Raw genomic sequence first — 20,583 nt, 5'->3', positions numbered from 1 at the left:
GGCCTTCACCAGGTGCACACGGTCCAGCCGGTAGAAGTGCGGCTTGCACTCTGCACAGACCTGGCAATCCCTGGTGATCGTACGTACTTCCTCGAAGGAGTAGGACAGGTTGCGAGTCTTGACGAGGTGGGACAGTCGTGTGACTCCCGGGTGACAAAAGCTGTCGTGCCGGGCCCGGAGTTGGTCTACTTGTGCGCTGGCACATGTACCTCGGGAGAGAGCGGCTGGGGGCTCGTTGAGCTTGCCGGGGATACAAAATGTCGTAATTATAGGTGGAGAGCTCGATTCTCCAACGCAAGATTTTATCATTTTTGATCTTGCCCCACTGTGTGTTATTGAACACGAAGGCTACCAACCGTTGGTCAGTGAGGAGAGTGAATCTCCTGCCGGCCAGGTAATGCCTCCAATGCCACACAGCTTCAACGATGGCTTGGGCCTCTTTTTTGACGGATGAGTGCCGAATTTCTGAGGCATGAAGGGTGCTGGAAAAGAATGCCACGGGTCTGCCTGCCTGATTTAGAGTGGCGGCAAGGGCGACATCTGAAGCGTCGCTTTTTACTTGAAAGGGCAGTGTCTCGTCTACTCGTGCACCCCGGCCTTGTCTATGTCTGCTCTGATACGGGCGAAGGCCTGTTGTGCCTCGGCCGTGAGGGGAAATTGGGTGGACTGTATGAGTGGGCGGGCCTTGTCCGCATAGTTTGGGACCCACTGAGCGTAGTACGAAAAGAACCCCAGGCAGCGTTTGAGGGCCTTGGGGCAGTGGGGGAGGGGAAGCTCCATGAGGGGGCGCATGCGGTCGGGATCAGACCCCAGACGTCCGTTCTGGACTACATAGCCGAGGATGGCTAATCGGGTCGTGCTGAACACACACTTCTCTTTATTATACGGAAGGTTGAGAAGAGTGGCAGTGCGGAGGAATTTAGCGAGGTTGGCATCGTGGTCCTGCTGATCATGGCCGCAGATGGTGACATTATCTAAGTACAGAAATGTGGCCCGCAAACTACCGGTCGACCATTCGGTCCATCTCCCTTTGGAAGACCGAGACCCCGTTAGTGTCGCCAAAGGGAACCCTAAGAAAGCGAGAGAGCCGACCATCCGCCTCGAAGGCAGTGTATGGATGGTCCGATTTACAGATGGAGAGCTGGTGGTAGTCGGATTTCAGGTCAATTGTTGAGAAGACCCGGTACTGCGCAATCTGATTGACCATATCAGATATGCATGGGAGGGGGTACGCGTCGAGCTGCGTGTACCGATTGATGGTCTGGCTGTAGTCCACGACTATTCTGTGTTTCTCCCCAGTTTTAACTACTACCACTTGGGCTCTCCAGGGGCTGTTGCTGGCCTCGATGACACCCTCCCGAAGCAGCCGCTGGACCTCGGACCTGATGAAGTCCTTGTCCTGGGCTCTGTACCATCTGCTCCTGGTGGCAACAGGTTTGCAATCCAAAATTAGATTGGCAAAGAGGGAGGGGGGTCAACCTTTAGGGTCGTGAGGCCGCAAACGGTGAGTGGAGGTTGAGGCCCGTCGAATTTGAGGGTGAGGCTCTGGACATTGCACTGGAAATCCAGGCCCAGCAATAGTGCAGCGCAGAGACTAGGAAGGACGTAGAGACGGAAACCGCTGAATTCTACACCCTGGACTGTGAGAGAGACCGTGCAGAACCCTCGGATCGGGACAGAGTGGGATCCGGAGGCCAGGGAGATCCTTTGATTGGCGGGGTGGACCGCGAGGGAGCAGCGCCGTACCGTATCCAGGTGTATGAAGCTTTCGGTGCTCCCGGAGTCCAGCAGGCAAGAGGACATGTGGCCGTTGATTTTTACCGTTGTCGAAGCGGTGGCCAGGTTGTGTGGACGAGACTGGTCCAGCGTCATCGAGGCGAGCTGCGGGTGATCGTCGGAGGTTTCAGATGGAGAGCGTTGGCGGCCCAGGTTATGGGATGTCGTTGGCGTTCCTGCGGGGAACAAAATGGCGGCGCCCATGGGGTGCACATTGCGGGGGGGGGGGACAACATGGCGACGCCCATGGGCCGCACGTTAGTGGAGCTGGACAAGATGGCAGCGCCCATGGGCTGCACGTGGACTGAAGGAAAGGAGATGGCGGCGCCCACTGGCCGCACATGGCCCCAGTTGGAGAAGATGGCGGTGCCCATTGTGCGTTTAGCAGGGGGGAGGGGGCGATAGCGGCAACTGCACGGGCCTGGCACACTGCGCAAAGTGGCCACTTTTGTTACAAGACTTGCAAGTGGCAGCGCGGGCCGGGCAGCGTTGGTGGGGGTGCTTCTGTTGGCCGCAGACGTAGCTGCGGGGACCCCCAGGGGGCGCAGTTTGGCGTGCGGCACAGGCGTTTTGGCTCGGCAGGGCCCCAGCTGGGGGGGTCGTTTGCGGGGTCCAGGAGGGATAGGAGGGGTGGGCCGGGCGGTGAGAGGGGTAGGCCTGAACATTACGGGAGGCGACCGTCATGGAGAGCGCTAATGTTTTTGTCTCCGCTAGGTCGAGCGTGGTCCCTTCCAGCAGTCGTTGTCGGATGAGGTCCGACCCAATCCCCATTACGAGCGCATCGCGCATGAGGAGATTAGAATGTTCAGTGGCCGTAACGACCTGACAGTCCCAGTCCCGGATGAGTGGGATTAGGGCCCGCCAGAAGTCTTTGATGGACTCACCAGGGAGTTGAGAGCGAGTGGCGAGTACGTGCCTGGTGAAGAGCGTGTTCGCTTTCTGCACGTAGTTCTCCTTTAGGAGTGCCATGGCTTCCGTAATTCGGATCAACGGGTACACGCTTGAGCTCAACCTGGAATACAGGACCTGTACCTTCTGAGCCTCCGTCGGTGTGGGGTTCGCTGCGTTGATGTAAGCCTCGAAGCAAGCTAGCCAGTGATTAAAGTCCTTTCTGGCGTTGGGCGCGTGTGGATCCAGCTGCAGGCAATCTGGTTTGATTCTGATATCCACCTTGTTGAAAATCTGACTGCAATAAATTGATGCACGATCAATTGCACAAAGACTCAGATTGGGTACAACTGTGGCTTTATTGCAGTCAGATGCGTGGCCTCCTGCTACAGCTGGCGAAATGGCAGATCAATGGAGGACACGCATATTTGAAATGAAAATGAAAATCGCTTATTGTCACAAGTAGGCTTCAATGAAGTTACTGTGAAAAGCCCCTAGTCGCCACATTCCGGCGCCTGTTCGGGAATTGATCCGTGCTGCTGGTCTGCCTTGGTTTGCTTTCAAAGCCAGCGATTTAGCTATGTGCTAAACCAGCCCCTGTTATTTATACAGCTCCTACTAGGCGGATCCAGCCGGCAGGGGCTACCGGCAAACCTGTAGTACAGGTTCTACCTTACATCCCCTAATACAGGTGTAACAGGGGTTCACCACATTGTCATTCTGGTGTGCTCCATGCGCCTATCCAATAACCACTTGAAAGTTCCTAAAGCGTCCAACTCCACTATCAGATGCTGGAATCTGAAACCAAACAGAAAATACTGGACAATCTCAGCAGGTCTGACAGCATCTGTGGCGAAAGAAGGGAACTAATGTTTTAAATCCAGATAATTCTTTGTCAAAGCCAGCATTTATATGGCCAGTCCTGTTCAGTTTGTGGTTAATGGTAACTCCCCAAGATGTTGATAGGTTGGGAATTCAACGATGGTAATGGCATTGAATGTCAAAGATCAGGCAATGGGCAGATTCTCTCTTGTTGAAGATGTAATTGCACAGAACTTGTCTGATGCAAATGTTACTTGCCACGTATCAGTCCTTAGTGTCCAGATTATGCTGAATTTGGACATGGACAGCATCAGTATCTTCAAAGAGATACTTAAGAGATACAGACTCAGATTACTGAAGCTGGACGACAACACAGATCAATGAAAAATCCAACATTTCTTTAAATGTTCAAGTTAAATACATGGGTTGTATTCTCCTTTTCAGGGATTATGTCCCCACACTCTTGTGAAAACTGAGGCCATTTACGCCAGAAAACCTGGCCTCGAAAGGCCACATATTCACAGCCCTGCAGAGGGCAAGCAGGGACCCGTCATGAAACTCACAGCTCCAGCAGCAGATAAGAGCATCCGCACTTCCGGATCAGAGGCTGCACATGCGCACGGCGGCAGCCTCCAGCGGCCGCCCCGTGCTCCATGGCAGACTCAGACTGCAGAGCTGGACCACGGCCCCCATCGGCCACACACCCAACCCGGACCGCCTGCTAAAAAATACCCCGGTCCTGTATGACGCCCTCCTGCCCTCCGATCGACCCGCCCCTGACCATGGCGGCCGCAGACTGAGTCCGCAGCCGCCTCGCAGGTATCCCGAACGGCTGGGACCATATTAGATCCACACCGTCGGGACTTCAGCTGGTCAGGAACGGAGAATAGCGGGTCGGGCCTCTGGCAATGGCCGCAGTTGGGGGATACGCGACGCGGCTTACTTCCCGGTTACGCTGTTTTTCGGGGCCGGAGAATCGAGGAACCGTCACAGGTCCCGATTCCATCGTGGAAATGAATTCTCCGCCCTGGCCCCAGATGTGATTTTGGTGTTGGGGTGTGGACAATCCAGCCCATAATGTGCTAGATATTTTAAAATATACATTTGAATTCCTATGTCCCCTCTTGTAATGGAAATTGCATTTGCAAACTTATCATGCTGTAATCAGACCTTCCCATCATTGATGGTACTGTAGCATCTCAGTTATGTAACTCCCAGATACCCTACATTTCAAGCTCCAATCATTTCACCTTCTCAGCCTCCCACGTTGTTATTTTGCTATTTAATTGTATAAATAATATCAAATCAAAGTGTTTCATAAAGTAGAGACAGAATAAATGGAGTCAGAATTGCATCTGTCTCTTGCTCCAATTATCTAATTATCCCATTCATCAATCCCATTTCATCTGAAGACGAGTAGATGGACTAGTATTATTAAAAGTTTTGCACTTGGCATTCTGTAAATAAACCTTACTTTCTGTTGTTATGATCTTTGGTCATGCTCTTTCATCAGCTTTTCACACCCTGAATTATTATAGCAACATTTCCCATTCAAATTTTTTTTTTTTTTAATAAACAATTTATTGAGGTAGTTTTTGGCTTTGTAAACAGTTACAAACATCAACAGAAAGAAAGCAAAAAAGGCAAAAATGTGCAAACATCCATGTACTTTCAATACTTCAATCGTAACATACTGCACAAGCACGCTCCTCTCCCACCGGTACTACCCGCCATTTTTTTCCCTCCTACTCTACTCTACCCTACCCCCCCACCCCCCCCCCCCCCCCCCCCCCCCCCCCCCCCCCCCCCCCCCCCCCCCCCCCCACCCCCTGCTGACGCTCACTCTCCCGCAAAGAAGTCAATAAATGGTTGCCACCTCCGGGCGAACCCCTGTACAGATCCCCTCAAGGCGAACTTCATTTTTTCCATACCCAGGAAACTCGACATGTCCGCAAGCCACAACTCAGTCATTGGGGGCTTTGAGTCCCTCCACGCCAATAGTATTCGTCGCCGGGCTATCAGGGAAGCAAAGGCCAAAACATCGGCCTCTTTCTCCCCCTGGACTCCCGGGTCCTCCGAAACCCCAAATATTGCCACCCCTGGACTCATCGCCACCCTTGTTTTTAGCACCCGGGACATGATCCCCGCAAATCCCTCCCAGTACCCCCTCAGCTTAGGGCATGCCCAAAACATGTGAACGTGGTTCGCTGGTCCTCCCGCGCACCTAGCGCATTTGTCCTCTATCCCAAAGAATTTGCTCATCCGAGCCACTGTCATATGGGCCCGGTGAACGACCTTAAATTGAATCAGCCCGAGCCTAGCACATGTCGCGGTCGAATTTACCCTACTCAGGGCCTCTGCCCACAGCCCGTCCTCCATTTCCCCGCCTAGCTCCTCCTCCCATTTCAGTTTCAGTTCCTCTGTCTGGGACCCTTCCTCCCTCATGAGCACCTTATAAATACCAGAGACTCTACCCTCCCCTTCTTTCCCCCTAGAGACGATTCTGTCCAGGATCCCCATTGGCGGGAGGCGTGGGAAAGATGGGACCTGTCTACTAACAAAGTCCCGCAACTGTAGGTACCTAAAATCATTTCCCCTTACCAACCCAAATTTCTCCTCTAAGTTCCTCAAACTCGCAAAGCTCCCTTCCAGGAACATATCACCCACCCTTCCCACCCACGCCCGCCGCCATACTCGGAATCCCCCATCCATACTCCCGGGGGCAAACCGATGGTTGTCGCAGATTGGCGCCCAGACAGACGCCCCCATCTCCCCTACATGCCTCCTCCACTGGCCCCATATCCGCAGGGTCACCACCACTACCGGGCTGGTGGTGTATTTGGCCGGCGGCAGCGGTAGAGGAGCCGTGACCAGGGCTGCCAAGCTGGAGCTCCTGCACGAAGCCACCTCCACCCGCTCCCAAATAGACCCCGTACCCACCATCCACTTCCTTATCATAGCGATGTTGGCCGCCCAGTAATAATTAATCAGACTCGGCAAAGCCAGCCCTCCCTCGCTGCGGTTCCTCTCCAACATCGCCTTCTTCACCCGCGTGGATTTTCCCGCCCAGACAAAGCTCATGATCATCCTGTTAACTCTTTTGAAGAAGGACTGTGGGATAAAGATCGGGAGGCACTGAAAAATAAACAAAAATCTAGGGAGGATTGTCATCTTTACAGTCTGCACCCTCCCTGCCAGCGACAGCGGGAGTGCATCCCATCTCCGAAACTCTCCCTTCATTTGCTCCACCACCCTGGCCAAATTTAACTTGTGCAGCCTGCCCCAGTCTCGTGCCACCTGGATTCCCAAATACCGGAAATTTTCCTCAACCAGCCTAAACGGTAGCCCTCTCAATCTGTTCTCCTGGCCCCTTGCCTGTACCACAAACATTTCACTCTTGGCCATATTTAATTTGTATCCTGAGAACTGGCCGAACCTCCTCAGCATTCCCAGTATACTTCCCATCCCGGCCACTGGGTCCGACACGTACAGGAGCAGGTCGTCTGCGTAAAGAGAGACCCTATGTTCTACCCCGCCCCTCACCATCCTCTTCCATCCCTCTGCGGTTCTCAGCGCAATCGCCAGCGGCTCTATGGCCAGCGCAAACAGCAGCGGGGAGAGCGGGCAGCCCTGTCTGGTCCCTCGGTACAACCTAAAGTACTCTGACACTTCTCTGTTAGTCCTGACGCTGGCCCTCGGGGCCTGATATAATAATTTGATCCAATCCACCAATCCCTCCCCGAACCCAAACCGTCAGAGCACCTCCCATAGATAGTCCCACTCCTCCCGGTCAAAGGCCTTCTCGGCGTCCATTGCCACCACTACCTCCACCTCCCTACCCGCCGGGGGCATCATTATCACATTAAGTAATCTTCTCAGGTTGGCCGCCAGCTGCCTACCTTTCACGAACCCAGTTTGGTCCTCCCCAATCACCTCCGGTACGCAGTCCTCCATTCTAACTGCCAGTACCTTTGCCAGGAGCTTGGCATCAACATTAATCAGGGAGATTGGCCTGTAGGACCCGCACGCCTCCGGGTCTTTACCCCGCTTCAATATCAGTGATATAGTGGCTTGCGACATTGTCGGCGGCAGGGTCCCTCTGTCCCTTGCCTCATTGAAAACCCTCGCCAAGACCGGGCCCACCAGCTCAGAAAACTTCCTACAGAACTCTACTGGGTATCCATCCGGCCCCGGGGCTTTCCCCGACTGCATGGCCTTTAGGCCCCCCAATACCACCTCCACTCTAATCGGGGCCCCCAGCTCATCCACTCGCCCCCCACCTACTGTTGGGAATGTTAACCCGTCCAGAAACCTTTTCATCTCCTCCGGTTCTTCCGGCGGCTCCGAAGTATACAGCTTGCGATAGAAGTCCTGGAATACCTTATTCAATCCTGCCGGGTCCTCCACTTTGCGCCCCTCCCCATCCCTCACTCTACCTATTTCCCTGGCCGCCTCCCTCCTCCTGAGTTGCTGCACTAACAGTCTGCTAGCCTTTTCCCCATGCTCGTACACCACTCCCCTCGCCTTCCTAAGCTGTTCCACGGCCCTACTCATGGATAATGCCCCCAGTTCCGCCTGTAGTCTCTGCCTCTCCCTGAGTAAAACCTCCCCCGGGGACTCCGCGTGCTCTTCATCTATCCGACCCATTTCCCTGACCAATCTATCCATCTCTGCCCTACCTGCCTCGGCTCTGTGGGCCCCAATTGAAATCAGCTCCCCCCGCACTACTGCCTTTAGCGCCTCCCACAGGGTCGCCGCTGAGACCTCCCCCGTGTCATTCACCTGCAAGTAATTTTGCATACACCTCCGAAGCCTCTCACAGATCCCCTCCTCCGACAGAAGTCCCACATCTAGCCTCCATTACGGGCTTTGGTAGCTCGCTCCCCCGATCTGCAGATCTACCCAGTGCGGGGCATGGTCTGAGATAGTAATTGCCAAGTATTCCGTGTTCTTTACCTCCCCTATACAATCCCTGCTTAGTATGAAGAAATCTATCCTAGAATATACTTTATGGACGTGCGAGTAAAACGAGTAGCCCCTTCCTGTCGGCTGTCTGGCTCTCCAGGGGTCCACTGCCCCCGTTTGCTCCATAAACGCTTTCAGCTCCCTTGCCATTGCTGGGAGTCTACCCGTTCTGGGACACGACCGATCCAAAGCCGGGTCAAGGACCATGTTAAAGTCCCCCCCCCCCCCATTATTAGCCTGCGAGAGTCCAGGTCCGGGATCTTTCCCAGCACTCTTTTAATGAAGTCCACGTCATCCCAGTTCGGGGCATATATATTCACCAGCACCACTCTTCTCCCCTCCAGTCTGCCCCGTACCATCAGGTATCTGCCCCCCCTGTCTGCGGCTATGCCCTCCACCTCAAATTGCACCCGTTTGTTGATCATGATTGTCACCCCCCTGGACTTCGAGTCCAAGTCCGAGTGGAAGACCTGGCTAATCCAGCCCTTCCTTAGCCTGGTCTGGTCAGACACTTTCAGATGTGTCTCCTGCAACATAATTACGTCCGCCCTCAGAGCGCAATTGCGCGAACACCCGCGCCCTCTTAACCGGCCCATTCAGTCCCTTGACGTTCCAGGTGATCAGCCTGGTCGGGGGGCACAACCCCCCCCCACCAAGCCAGTCAGCCATAGCCTTTCTTGGGCCGGCCCCCGGCCCGTTCATCGCGCCATTCCTGGCCCGCCCGTTGGCTGCCTCCACCCTCAACCTCCTTTCCAGTGCCTATTTCAAGTCCCTCCCACGTCAGCAGAACAACCCCCCCCCCAACCACCTCCCCCGATACCCCCACCCCTGCCATCCACTGGCTGTGACCTCCCCCCCCACCTGACTCCCTTGACTAGCCAATCTGCTATCCCGGTGACTCAACACTCCGGCGCCTTCCTGTCTCATTCCCATTGTTTCCCCGTCCCCCTCCCCACTGCCCGGCGCCCCATCCCTCTCTCCAACCCACTGGAGCAAGCTGGCTCCAGTGTCCTCCACGAGCTGCACAAAAAGTACAAATCCGCCCAACAAGGAAAAAACAGAAAAAGAGGAAAAAACAAAAAAAACCATGAGAAAAAAGAGGGGAAAAAAGGAAAACCCCCCAAACCAATGTCCATGAACAAAGGAAAGAGTCCCAAATGTTCCGCTTGGCACCTTTGGCCCAGCAAACCATTGGACAGCAGTCCAGGCCCATTCGGCGTACCTTCCCACGGTAATCCTCGGGCCCTAATTCGCATCCGTGAGGCCTCTTTTCAGGACCAGCCCCTGATCCCTCACAAAATCCATCGCTTCTTCAGGCTTAGAGAAGTAGTGGTGTTGACCCTGGTGCGTGACCCATAGGCGAGCCGGGAACAGCAGACCAAATTTCACGTGCTTCTTGAACAGCACCTCCTTGACATTCTTAAAGGCTGCTCGCCGCCGAGCCACCTCCTGGCTTAGGTCCTGATAAATGCGGAGAACACTGTTGTTCCACGTGCTGCTCCTGGCGCTCTTTGTCCACCGCAGCACCCGCTCCTTATCCACGAACCTGTGGAACCTAATCACCATCGGGCGGGGGGTGTCCGCCCGGCCGCCCCTGCCTCGCCTGCACTCTGCATGCCCCCTCCAGCTCCGGCGGTCGCGGAAAGGCTTCGGCCCCCATCAGCTGCATCAATAGGTCTGCTACAAATGCTGCGGCATCAGCTCCCTCAGCCCCCTCCGGGAGGCCGACCATGCTCAGGTTGTTCCTGCGGACTCTATTGTCCAGCTCCTCCACTCTGTCCAGCAGTCTTCTCTGCCGCTCTTTCAGCCTGTCAACTTCTAGCGCCGCAACCGTCTGCGCATCCGCCTGCTCCTCCACCGCCTCTCCCAGCTCCTTAACTTTAACATCTTGCGCATCCAGCCTCTGGTTCAGCTGATCCACCGCTTTCTGGATTGGGTCCAAGCTGTCCCGCTTCAGCGCTTCAAAACTGGATTTCATTACCTGGAGCATGTTATCCAGCGCCTGCTGGATTGCTGAGTCCAGGGTCCGTGTGTCCACCATCTTAGGTCCCAGGTAATTTTCTTCAGGTCCTTGCCTCGGTCACTTTTTCTCCTTTTTCTTCTGCCTTCTGGACTCCCGCTGTTCCATGTGCCGCAGCCCGCTCCTCAGCACTTTCGCTGCCGCTTTCCTTCTCCCAGCTCCTTAACTTTTACCTCTTGAGCATCTGAAGTGGGTCCAAGTTGTCCTGCTTCAGCGACTCCAAAACTGTTTTTCTTCACTTGGAGCAAGAAAGGTCCGTGTGTCCGCCAACTTAAGTTCCAGGTCAGCTTCCTCTGCTCCTTGCCTCTGTCTCTTTCTCTCTCTCCTCCTCTACTTCCTGGACTCCCACGGTTCCATCAATTGCAGCCCGCTCTCCAGGACTATCGTGGCCGCCTTTTTGCCGCTCCGTGGTCCCGCTATCGCGGGGAATCAGCCCTAAAGCCCCGCCGGAGTGAGAGCCCGCCAAATGTGCGGCTCACGCGAACATCGTCGCCACCGGAAACACCCATTCAAATTTTTAATGTCAATGTTCACATAGTTGCAGGTTGTGGCTAGACTGGCTCTGTGACGCAAGTTGCTGAAATCCTACTGCTAATACTGTTGCAATCTTGGTGATGCGACCATCAATTCACTCGAGACATGAGTAGAAGTAAACCGTGGCTTTAATCAACTTAGAACAGTGCCTGCCTGCGACTGAACCAATACTGAACCGCCTGCATGTCGACTGCTCTTTATACCTCCCTTCATGGGGAGGAGCCATGGGCGGAGCCCATACATGCCCCAACATGTTGCGCAATGGATAATGTCATACAATGGCCCAGAGGAGAAGCCCACAAGGGCAACAGCATGGCACAGATACAAATACAAGGGCAACAGCACAGATACAAATACACTGGTGGATTATTGGTATAATACATTCACCACATTCAACCCCTGTTAAAAAAATGAAGTCTGGCGGGGGTGACGGGTTCATAAGTTCAGCCGGTCTGGCGCAGGCCCGGGTGTCGAACTCGTCTGTGCTGGCATCGGTAGTGAGGGCGCCGGTGTGGGTACAGACGTGGACTCCGGGAGCGTCTCTTCTGGAGTTTCATTCCTGTGGATCGGTGAAGCGGGGATGGCGGGTGGGAGGGAGCGCGGGAGCCATATAGGGGCGGGGGCGCTGGTCATGGTAGGTTGGGCGGGATATGGTGGAGGGGCGGTGGTGGTGGTGGTGGAACCGGCGGGCGCCAGGTCCCGGAGGGAGACTGTATCCTGTCGGCCATCGGGGTGTTCGCTATAAGCTCTCTACCAGAGGATCGGACTTATGGCTCCTGACGTGCTTTCTGAGTAGGACTCGCCCCAGTGTCTTCAGCCAGGACAGAAGCGAGGTCCCTGAGGTGGATCTCCTAGGGAAAACAAATAGGCGGTCATGACTGGTCTCGCTTGTGGCTGTGCAAATTAGGGACCTAATAGAGTGGAGCGCATCGGGGAGGACCTCCTGCCAGTGACAAACTGGGAGATTCATGGACCGCAGGGTCAGTAGGACGGTCTTCCAGACCGTCGTGTTCTCCCTCTCCACCTGCCCGTTTCCTTTGGGGTTATAATTGGTAGTCCCGGGGCAGCATGGTGGCCTAGTGGTTAGCACAACCGCCTCACGGCGCTGAGGTCGCAGGTTCGATCCCGGCTCTGGGTCACTGTCCGTGTGGAGTTTGCATATTCTCCCCGTGTCTGCGTGGGTTTCGCCCCCACAACCCAAAAATGTGCAGAGTAGGTGGATTGGCCATGCTAAATTGCCCCTTAATTGGAAAAAATAATTGGTTAATCTAAATTTATAAAAAAAAAAAAAAAAAAATAATTGGTAGTCCTGCTCGAGGCGATGCCCTTACTGATCAGGTACTGACGCAGTTCGTCGTTCATGAACGACGAGCCCTGGTCACTGTGGACATAATTGGGGAAACCAAACAGGGTGAAGACACTATGTAGGGCTTTACGGACGGCAGACGTGGTCATGTCGGGGCAAGGGATTGCAAAGAGTAAGCGGGAGAACTCATCAATAATATTGAGGAAATAGGTATTGCGGTTATTGGAGGGGAGGGGCCCTTTGAAATAAATACTGAGGTGCTCAAAGGGCCGGAATGCCTTTACCAGGTGGGCCTTATCTGGTCGATAGAAGTGTGGTTTACACTCTGCACAGATCTGGCAGTCCCTGGTCATGGCTCTGACCTCCTCGGTGGAGTAGGGCAGGTTGCGAGCCTTGATATAGTGGATAAACCGGGTGACCCCCGGGTGGCAGAGGTCATCGTGGATAGCCCATAGTCGGTCATCTTGCGCGCTGGCACATGTGCCGCGGGACAGCGCATCTGGGGGCTCGTTGAGCTTCCCAGAACGATATACTATATCGTAATGATAGGTGGAGAGTTCGATCCTCCACCTCAAGATCTTATCGTTCTTGATTTTGCCCCACTGCTTATTGTCGAACATGAAGGCTACCGATGGTTGGTCGGTGACGAGGGTAAACCTCCTACCAGCGACGTAGTGCCTCCAGTGCCGTACGGCTTCCACAATGGCTTGGGCCTCCTTCTCGACTGAGGAGTGCCGATTTCGGAGGTGGTGAGGTCTGCCTGTCTAATTGAGGGTAGCGGCAAGAGCGACCTCTGATGTGTTGCTCTCCACCTGGAAGGGGACGGATTTGTCCACCGCGCGCATCGTAGCTTTGGCGATGTCCGCCTTGATGCAGCTGAAAGGCCTGGCGGGCCTCAGTTGCCAGTGGGAAGATGGTGGCCTTGATTAGTGGGCGGGCTTTGTCTGCATAGTTGGGGACCCACTGAGCATAATATGAAAAGAACCCGAGGCACCTCTTCAGGGCCTTGGGGCAGTGGGGGAGGGGAAGTTGCAGGAGGGCGCGCATATGGTCAGGGTCGGGTCCTCGAACCCCATTTTCCACGACGTAGCCGAGGATGGCTAGTCTGGTTGTGCGAAAAACGCATTTCGCCTTGTTGTACGTGAGGTTTAGGATTTGGGTGGTTTGGAAAAATCTGTGGAGGTTGGCGTCGTGGTCCTGCTGATCATGGCTGCAGATGGTGACATTGTCCAAGTACGGAAATGTGGCCCGCAGCCCGTACTGGTCCACCATTCGGTCCATTGTTCTTTGGAACACCGAAACCCCGTTCGTGACGCCAAAGGGGACCCGGAGGAAGTGGAAAAGGCGGCCGTCTGCCTCAAAAGCCGTGTAGTGGCGATCCTCCAGGTGGATTGAGAGCTGGTGGTATGCAGACTTCAGATCCACCGTGGAGAACACCCGGTAGTGTGCGATCTGGTTTACCATGTCTGCAATCCGGGGAAGGGGGTACGCATCGAGTTGTGTGTACCGGTTTATGGTTTGGCTGTAATCTACAACCATCTGGTTCTTTTTCCCCAGTCTTGACGACCACCACCACCTGAGCTCTCCAGGGGTTATAGCTGGCCTCGATGACTCCCTCCCGCAAGAGTCGCTGGACCTTAGACCTGATAATAGTCCTGTCCTGTATGCTATACCGCCTGCTTCTGGGAGCGACTGGTTTGCAGTCAGCGGTGAGGTTTGCGAAGAGCGGGGGAGGGTCGACTTTTAGGGTCACGAGGCAGCATATGGTGAGTTGGGGTAGGGGCTCCCCGAACTTCAATGTTAGGCTCCTGAGGTTGCATTGGAAATTTAGTCCCAATAGGAGAGGAGCGCAGAGGTCTGGGAGCACATATAATTTAAAATTGGCGTACTCGGCGCCCTGTATTGCTAGGGTTGCGGTAGTGCACCCTCGGATTTGCACCAAGTGCGACCCATGAGTCGCACATGGCGGGTGGCGTGGCAGATAGGGGTGGTCCAGACAGGCAACAGGCAGTGTTGCTGGGCCTAGGAACTTTAGGGACAGGTCGGGCCTGGCAGACTTTGGCAAAATGGCCCTTCCTCCCTCACCCATTGCAAGTCGTGTTTCGTGCAGGGCAGCGTTGTCTGGGGTGCTTACCCTGGCCACAAAAGTAGCATTTCGGGCTTCCGGCGTTGGCGGGCTGCTGCGCGGCACAGGCTTGTGCTGCACTCAAGTGGGGTGATGGCGGTGCCCACGACGTCCATGAGGGTCTGCGTGGTCGGAGGTGTAGGCCTCCATGTTCAGGAAAGCCACTTCCAGGGAGTTTGAGAGCTGCACTGTCTCTGGAAGGGCAAGCGTACCCCCTTCTAGCAAGCATTGGCGGATGTAATTGGATTTAATACCCGCAACATAGGCGTCCCTAATCGGCAGCTCCATGTGTTGGGCAGCCGATACTGCCTGGCAAGCACAGTTCCAGCTGAGTACCCGCACATTCTCTACGTGTCTGCGTAGGTTTCACCCCCACAACCCAAAGTTGTGCAGGCTAGGTGGATTGGCCATGCTAAATTGGCAAAAAATAATTGGGTACGCTAAATTTATTTTAAAAAAAATGCTGCTGTGAAACACCTTGGGATATTTTATTATGTTACAGGCACTATATAAATATAATGTGTTGTTCTTTTAAATCATTTTTAAATCACCATTGTGCCTTTCTTTCACGTACTTTCACTTGCTTTCCCCTTCCAGCTAACTGTCCCTGTTCATTTTCCCGGTGTGCTTTACCACTTTATTACTTTTCTCCTCCCTGCTGCTTCCACTTCCCACTCATTCCTTTCCTATGTTACTTGTGGTGAGGTGATCTTAACACATTGTTTCTCATCAAGCTGTTGCTGCTTTCTCTCTGGGGCGTTGTTCATCATCATTCCGATCATGTTGACTTCCAGATTCCGAGTTTTGCTCTGGTCCAGTATTAATTCGGTGTGACTTTCCTTGAAGATGCTTTACTAAGGTTCTGTATTAGAGGAGCAGAGTTTGCATGAGGGATGTAGACAGGAGATCAGTGAAGTAGGATCGAGCAAGGCAATAAAGATATTTGGAATTATAAATTCTCAGGGAGCCAGTGGAACATGGAGAAAACAGGAGATGGCAATAATGTGGATGGGTTCATAGAATTTGCTTTCATGATTGAGTTGAAGTTAGTTCTGTGAGTAGGAAAACAGGATGTGGATATGATTTGAGAATGGCGAGGTTAGATACAGAGTTTATCTGGGACTGATGATGCTAGGTGGAAAGCTAGTCTGGGATTTGAATGCCACTGAATTGGAATGATAACAGTGATGTTAATAGTAACCAATTATACCGAGAAGTAGTGGCAGTGAAAAATGGTTGCCAGGATCAATATGAAGCACATTTCAGTCATATGGTTCGCATTAATCAACCGGCTGGCATCATCCAAATATGCGGGGTGAATTCATACACGTTCAAATATATCATGGGAAATAGCCCTTACCACGCCTGCAGTCAATTTTGGAACATAAAAAGATGTATCCAAGTGTGGTGAATGTATTATACCAATAATCCACCAGTGTATTTGTATCTGTGCTGTTGCACTTGTATTTGTATCTGTGCTATGCTGTTGCCCTTGTGGGCTTCTCCTATGGGCCATTCTATGGCATTATCCATCAGGGAACATGTTGGGGCATATATGGGCTCCGCCCATGGCTCCTCCCCTTGAAGGGAGGTATAAAGAGCAGTCGACCTGTAGGCAGTTCTCAGCATTGGTTCAGTCGCAGGCATGCACTGTTCTCAGTTGATTAAAGCCACGGTTTACTTCTACTAGTGTCTCTACTGAATTGATGGTCGCATCAATTTAATCAACTTAAACGCAACTATGGAATTGGCCCTCAAACCTGACCGACTGGAACTTGATCCGCAGGCTGCAGAGACAAAATAAATTTTTTCGAACTGGCTCCGCTGCTTCAAGGCCTATCACGCAGCCTTCTCCACGTTTACGAAGGATGTGGAAGCTTTGGAAAAGGTGCAAAGGAGATTTACCAGGATGTTGCCTGGAATGGAGAGTAGGTCTTACGAGGAAAGGTTGAGGGTGCTAGGCCTTTTCTCATTAGAACGGAGAAGGATGAGGGGCAACTTGATAGAGGTTTATAAGATGATTAAGGGAATAGATAGAGTAGACAGTCAGAGACTTTTTCCCCGGGTGGAACACACCATTACAAGGGGACATAAATTTAAGATAAATGGTGGAAGATATAGAGGGGATGTCAGAGGTAGGTTCTTTACCCAGAGAGTAGTAGGGGCATGGAATGCACTGCCTGTGGAAGTAGTTGAGTCGGAAACGTTAGGGACCTTCAAGCGGCTATTGGATAGGTACATGGATTAGGGTAGAATAATGGAGTGTAGGTTAACTTCTTAAGGGCAGCACGGTAGCATTGTGGATAGTACAATTGCTTCACAGCTCCAGGGTCCCAAGTTCGATTTCGACTTGGGTCACTGTCTCTATGGAGTCTGCACATCCTCCACGTGTGTGCGTGGGTTTCCTCCGGGTACTCCGGTTTCCTCCCACAGTCCAAAGATGTGCAGGTTGGGTGGATTGGCCAGTAAAAATTGTCCAAAATTCTATGATTAACCTAGGACAAAAGTTCGGCGCAACATCGTGGGCCGAAGGGCCTGTTCTGTGCTGTATTTCTCTATCTAACGCCTTCTGTCACCAACGAACAGAAGCTGAGCCTCCTCCATGCACGGGTAAGCCATCAAATCTCTGTTCAACTCAACGGGGCCTCCTACGCAGACGCCCTCGCGATGCTCGAACGCCTCTATGTGCGGCCCGTGAACGAGATCTACGCAAGACACATCCTCACCACCTGCCAACAGTGTCCCGGGGAATCGCTAGATGACTACCTATGCAACCTCAAAGTCCCCGCACGCAGCTGCAACTACCAGGGCGTTACGGCCACTCAACATATGGAACTCGCCATCCGAGACATCTACGTGGTGGGAGTTTGGTCAAACTATGTGAGACAACGCCTACTCGAAAAGGGGATCCTGGTCCTGGATCAGACAGAAAAGTTAGCCTCCTCTCTGGAAGTAGCGATCCAGAGCCTTAACGCGTTCCCGCCTGACCACGCGACCCCCTCGTGGACCCTAGACCAAAGACTACCCCAGGCCTGTGCTGCGCGGCCGCCCACCCATCATGGGGGGCTACCCTGCTATTTCTCCGGCCATTCCCAACAGCCCCGGCAGCACGGCCCGGCCAATAACGCGAACTGCAGCAGCTGCGGGAGAAAAGCACATTTCGCCAAAGTTTGCCTGGCCAGGTCCAAAAACTCTAACTCACAGGCCCAATCCTCAGACTCACAAGCCTGCAGAACCTGCAGTGTGGCAGCGTGTCTGCCGACTCCGCCCCTGCAGACGCGTCATCAGCCTCGTGCTATCCGTGGGGGAAGCCATTTTCCAGCCCTCACAGCACGTGCGAATCAAGGGGGCCGCCATCTTGTCCATCCTCCCCCATGCGGCAGGCCACGTGCGATCCATGGGGACCGCCATCTTGGCCGCCATCTGCTACGCCGCTTGACGCGTACGATCAACAAGAGCAACCATCGTGGAGTCGCCCCAGCACCTCCGACCACGCCGACTACCCGCAACTCAACGCGGTCACCCTGGACCAGTCACGACCCAAGCACATCCAGAGCTCTATGATGACCGTCCGGGTAAATGGGCACAAGACGCCTTGCCTTTTCGACTCCGGGAGCACAGAGACATTCACCCGGACATGGTAAGACGCTGCTCACTCACAATTTTCATGGCGCACCAAACCATCTCCCTCGCCTCTGGGGCGCACTCGGTTCGAATCCAAGGGTGCACCACCGCAACCCTAGCAATACAGGGCGCCGAGTACTCCAATTTAAAATTATATGTGCTCCCAGATCTCTGCGCTCCTCTCCTATTGGGACTAGATTTCCAATGCAACCTCAGGAGCCTAACCCTGAAGTTCAGGGGGCCCCTACCCCAACTCACCATATGCAGCCTCGCGACCCTAAAAGTCGACCCTCCCCCCCTCTTCCAAACCTCACCGCTGACTGCAAACCAGTCGCTACCAGAAGCAGGCGGTATAGCATACAGGACAGGACTTTTATCAGGTCCGAGGTCCAGCGACTCTTGCGGGAGGGAGTCACCGAGGCCAGGAATAGCCCCTGGACAGCTCAGGTGGTGGTCATCAAGACTGGGGAAAAAGAACCGGATGGTTGTAGATTACAGCCAGACCATAAACCGGTATACGCAACTCGATGTGTACCCCCTTCCCAGGATTGCAGACATGGAAAACCAGATCACAAACTACCGGGTGTTCTCCACAGTGGATCTGAAGTCTGCATACCACCAGCTCTCAATCCGCCCGGAGGACCGCCACTACACGCTTTTGAGGCAGACGGCCGCCTTTTCCATTTCCTCCGGGTCCCCTTTGGCGTCACGAATGGGGTTTCGGTGTTCCAACGAACAATGGACCGAATGGTGGACCAGTACGGGCTGCAGGCCACATTTCCGTACTTGGACAATGTCACCATCTGCGGCCATGATCAGCAGGACCATGATGCCAACCTCCACAGATTTCTCAAAATCGCCCAAACCCTAAACCTCACGTACACCAAGGAGAAATGCCTTTTCCGCACAACCAGACTAGCCATCCTCGGCTACGTCGTGGAAAACGGGGTTCTCAGACCCGACCCTGACAGTATGCGCCCCCTCCTGCAACTTCCCCTCCACCACTGCCCCAAGGCCCTGAAGAGGTGCCTCGGGTTCTTTTCATATTATGCCCAGTGGGTCCCCAACTATGCGGACCAAGCCTGCACATTAATCAAGGCCACCATCTTCCCACTGGCAACTGAGGCCCGCCAGGCCTTCAGCTGCATCAAGGCGGACATCGACAAAGCTACGACGTGCGCGGTGGACGCGTCCATCCCCTTCCAGGTGAAGAGCGACGCATCAGAGGTCACTCCTGCCGCTACTCTCAATCAAGCAGGCAGACCATTAGTGTTTATTTCGCGCACCCTCACCACCTCCGAAATCCGGCACTCCTCAGTCGAGAAGAAGGCCCAAGCCATCGTGGAAACCGTACGGCACTGGAGGCACTACCTCGCTGGTAGGAGGTTTACCCTCGTCACCAACCAACCATCGGTAGCCTTCATGTTCGGCAATACGCAGCGGGGCAAAATCAAGAACGATAAGATCTTGAGGTGGAGGATCGAACTCTCTATCTATAATTACGATATAGTATATCGTCCTGGGAAGCTCAACGAGCCCCCAGATGCCCTGTCCCGCAGCACATACGCCAGCGTGCAAGATGACCGACTATGGGCTATCCACGATGACCTCTGCCACCCGGGGGTCACCCGGCTTATCCACTATATCAAGGCCCGCAACCTGCCCTACTCCACCGAGGAGGTCAGAGCCATGACCAAGGACTGCCTGATCTGTGTGGAGTGTAAACCACACTTGTATTGACCAGATAAGGCCCACCTGGTAAAGGCATTCCGGCCCTTTGAGCGCGTCAGTATCGATTTCACAGGGCCCCTCCACTCCAATAACCTCAATACATATTGCCTCAATATTATTGATAAGTTCTCCTGCTTACCCTTTGCAATCCCTTGCCCCCAAATGACCACGTCCACCGTCATTAAAGCCCTACATAGTGTCTTCACCCTGTTTGGTTTCTTCAATTAAATCCACAGTGATCGGGGCTCGTCGTTCATGAGCGACGAACTGCGTCAGTACCTGCTCAGTAAGGGCATCGCCTCGAGCAGGACTACGAGTTATAACCCCGGGGGAAACGGGCAGGTGGAGAGGGAGAACGTGACGGTCTGGAAGACCGTCCTACTGACCCTGCGGTCCAGGAATCTCCCAGTTTCTCACTGGCAGGAGGTCCTCCCCGATGCGCTCCACTCTATTAGGTCCCTACTTTGCACGGCCACAAACGAGACCCTTCATGACCACCTATTTGTTTCCCCAGGAGATCCACCTCAGCGGCCTCGCTTCCATCCTGGCTGAAGACACCGGGGCCGGTCCTACTCAGAAAGCACTTCAGGAGCCATACGTCCGATCCTCTGGTAGAGAGGGTCCAGCTCCTACATTCCAACCCCCAGTACGCTTATATCGAACACCCCGATGGCCGATAGGATACGGTCTCCCTCCGGGACCTGGCGCCCGCTGGTTCCACCACCACCGCCCCTCCACAATATCCCGCCCAACCTACCATGACCAGCGACCCCGCCCCAATATGGCTCCCGC

The sequence above is a fragment of the Scyliorhinus canicula genome, chromosome 2, assembly GCF_902713615.1.
Source record: "Scyliorhinus canicula chromosome 2, sScyCan1.1, whole genome shotgun sequence".
In the NCBI taxonomy this organism is placed as follows: Eukaryota; Metazoa; Chordata; class Chondrichthyes; order Carcharhiniformes; family Scyliorhinidae; genus Scyliorhinus; species Scyliorhinus canicula.
The sequence above is the reverse complement of the archived record's forward strand: the minus strand, read 5'-3'. Positions refer to the sequence as shown.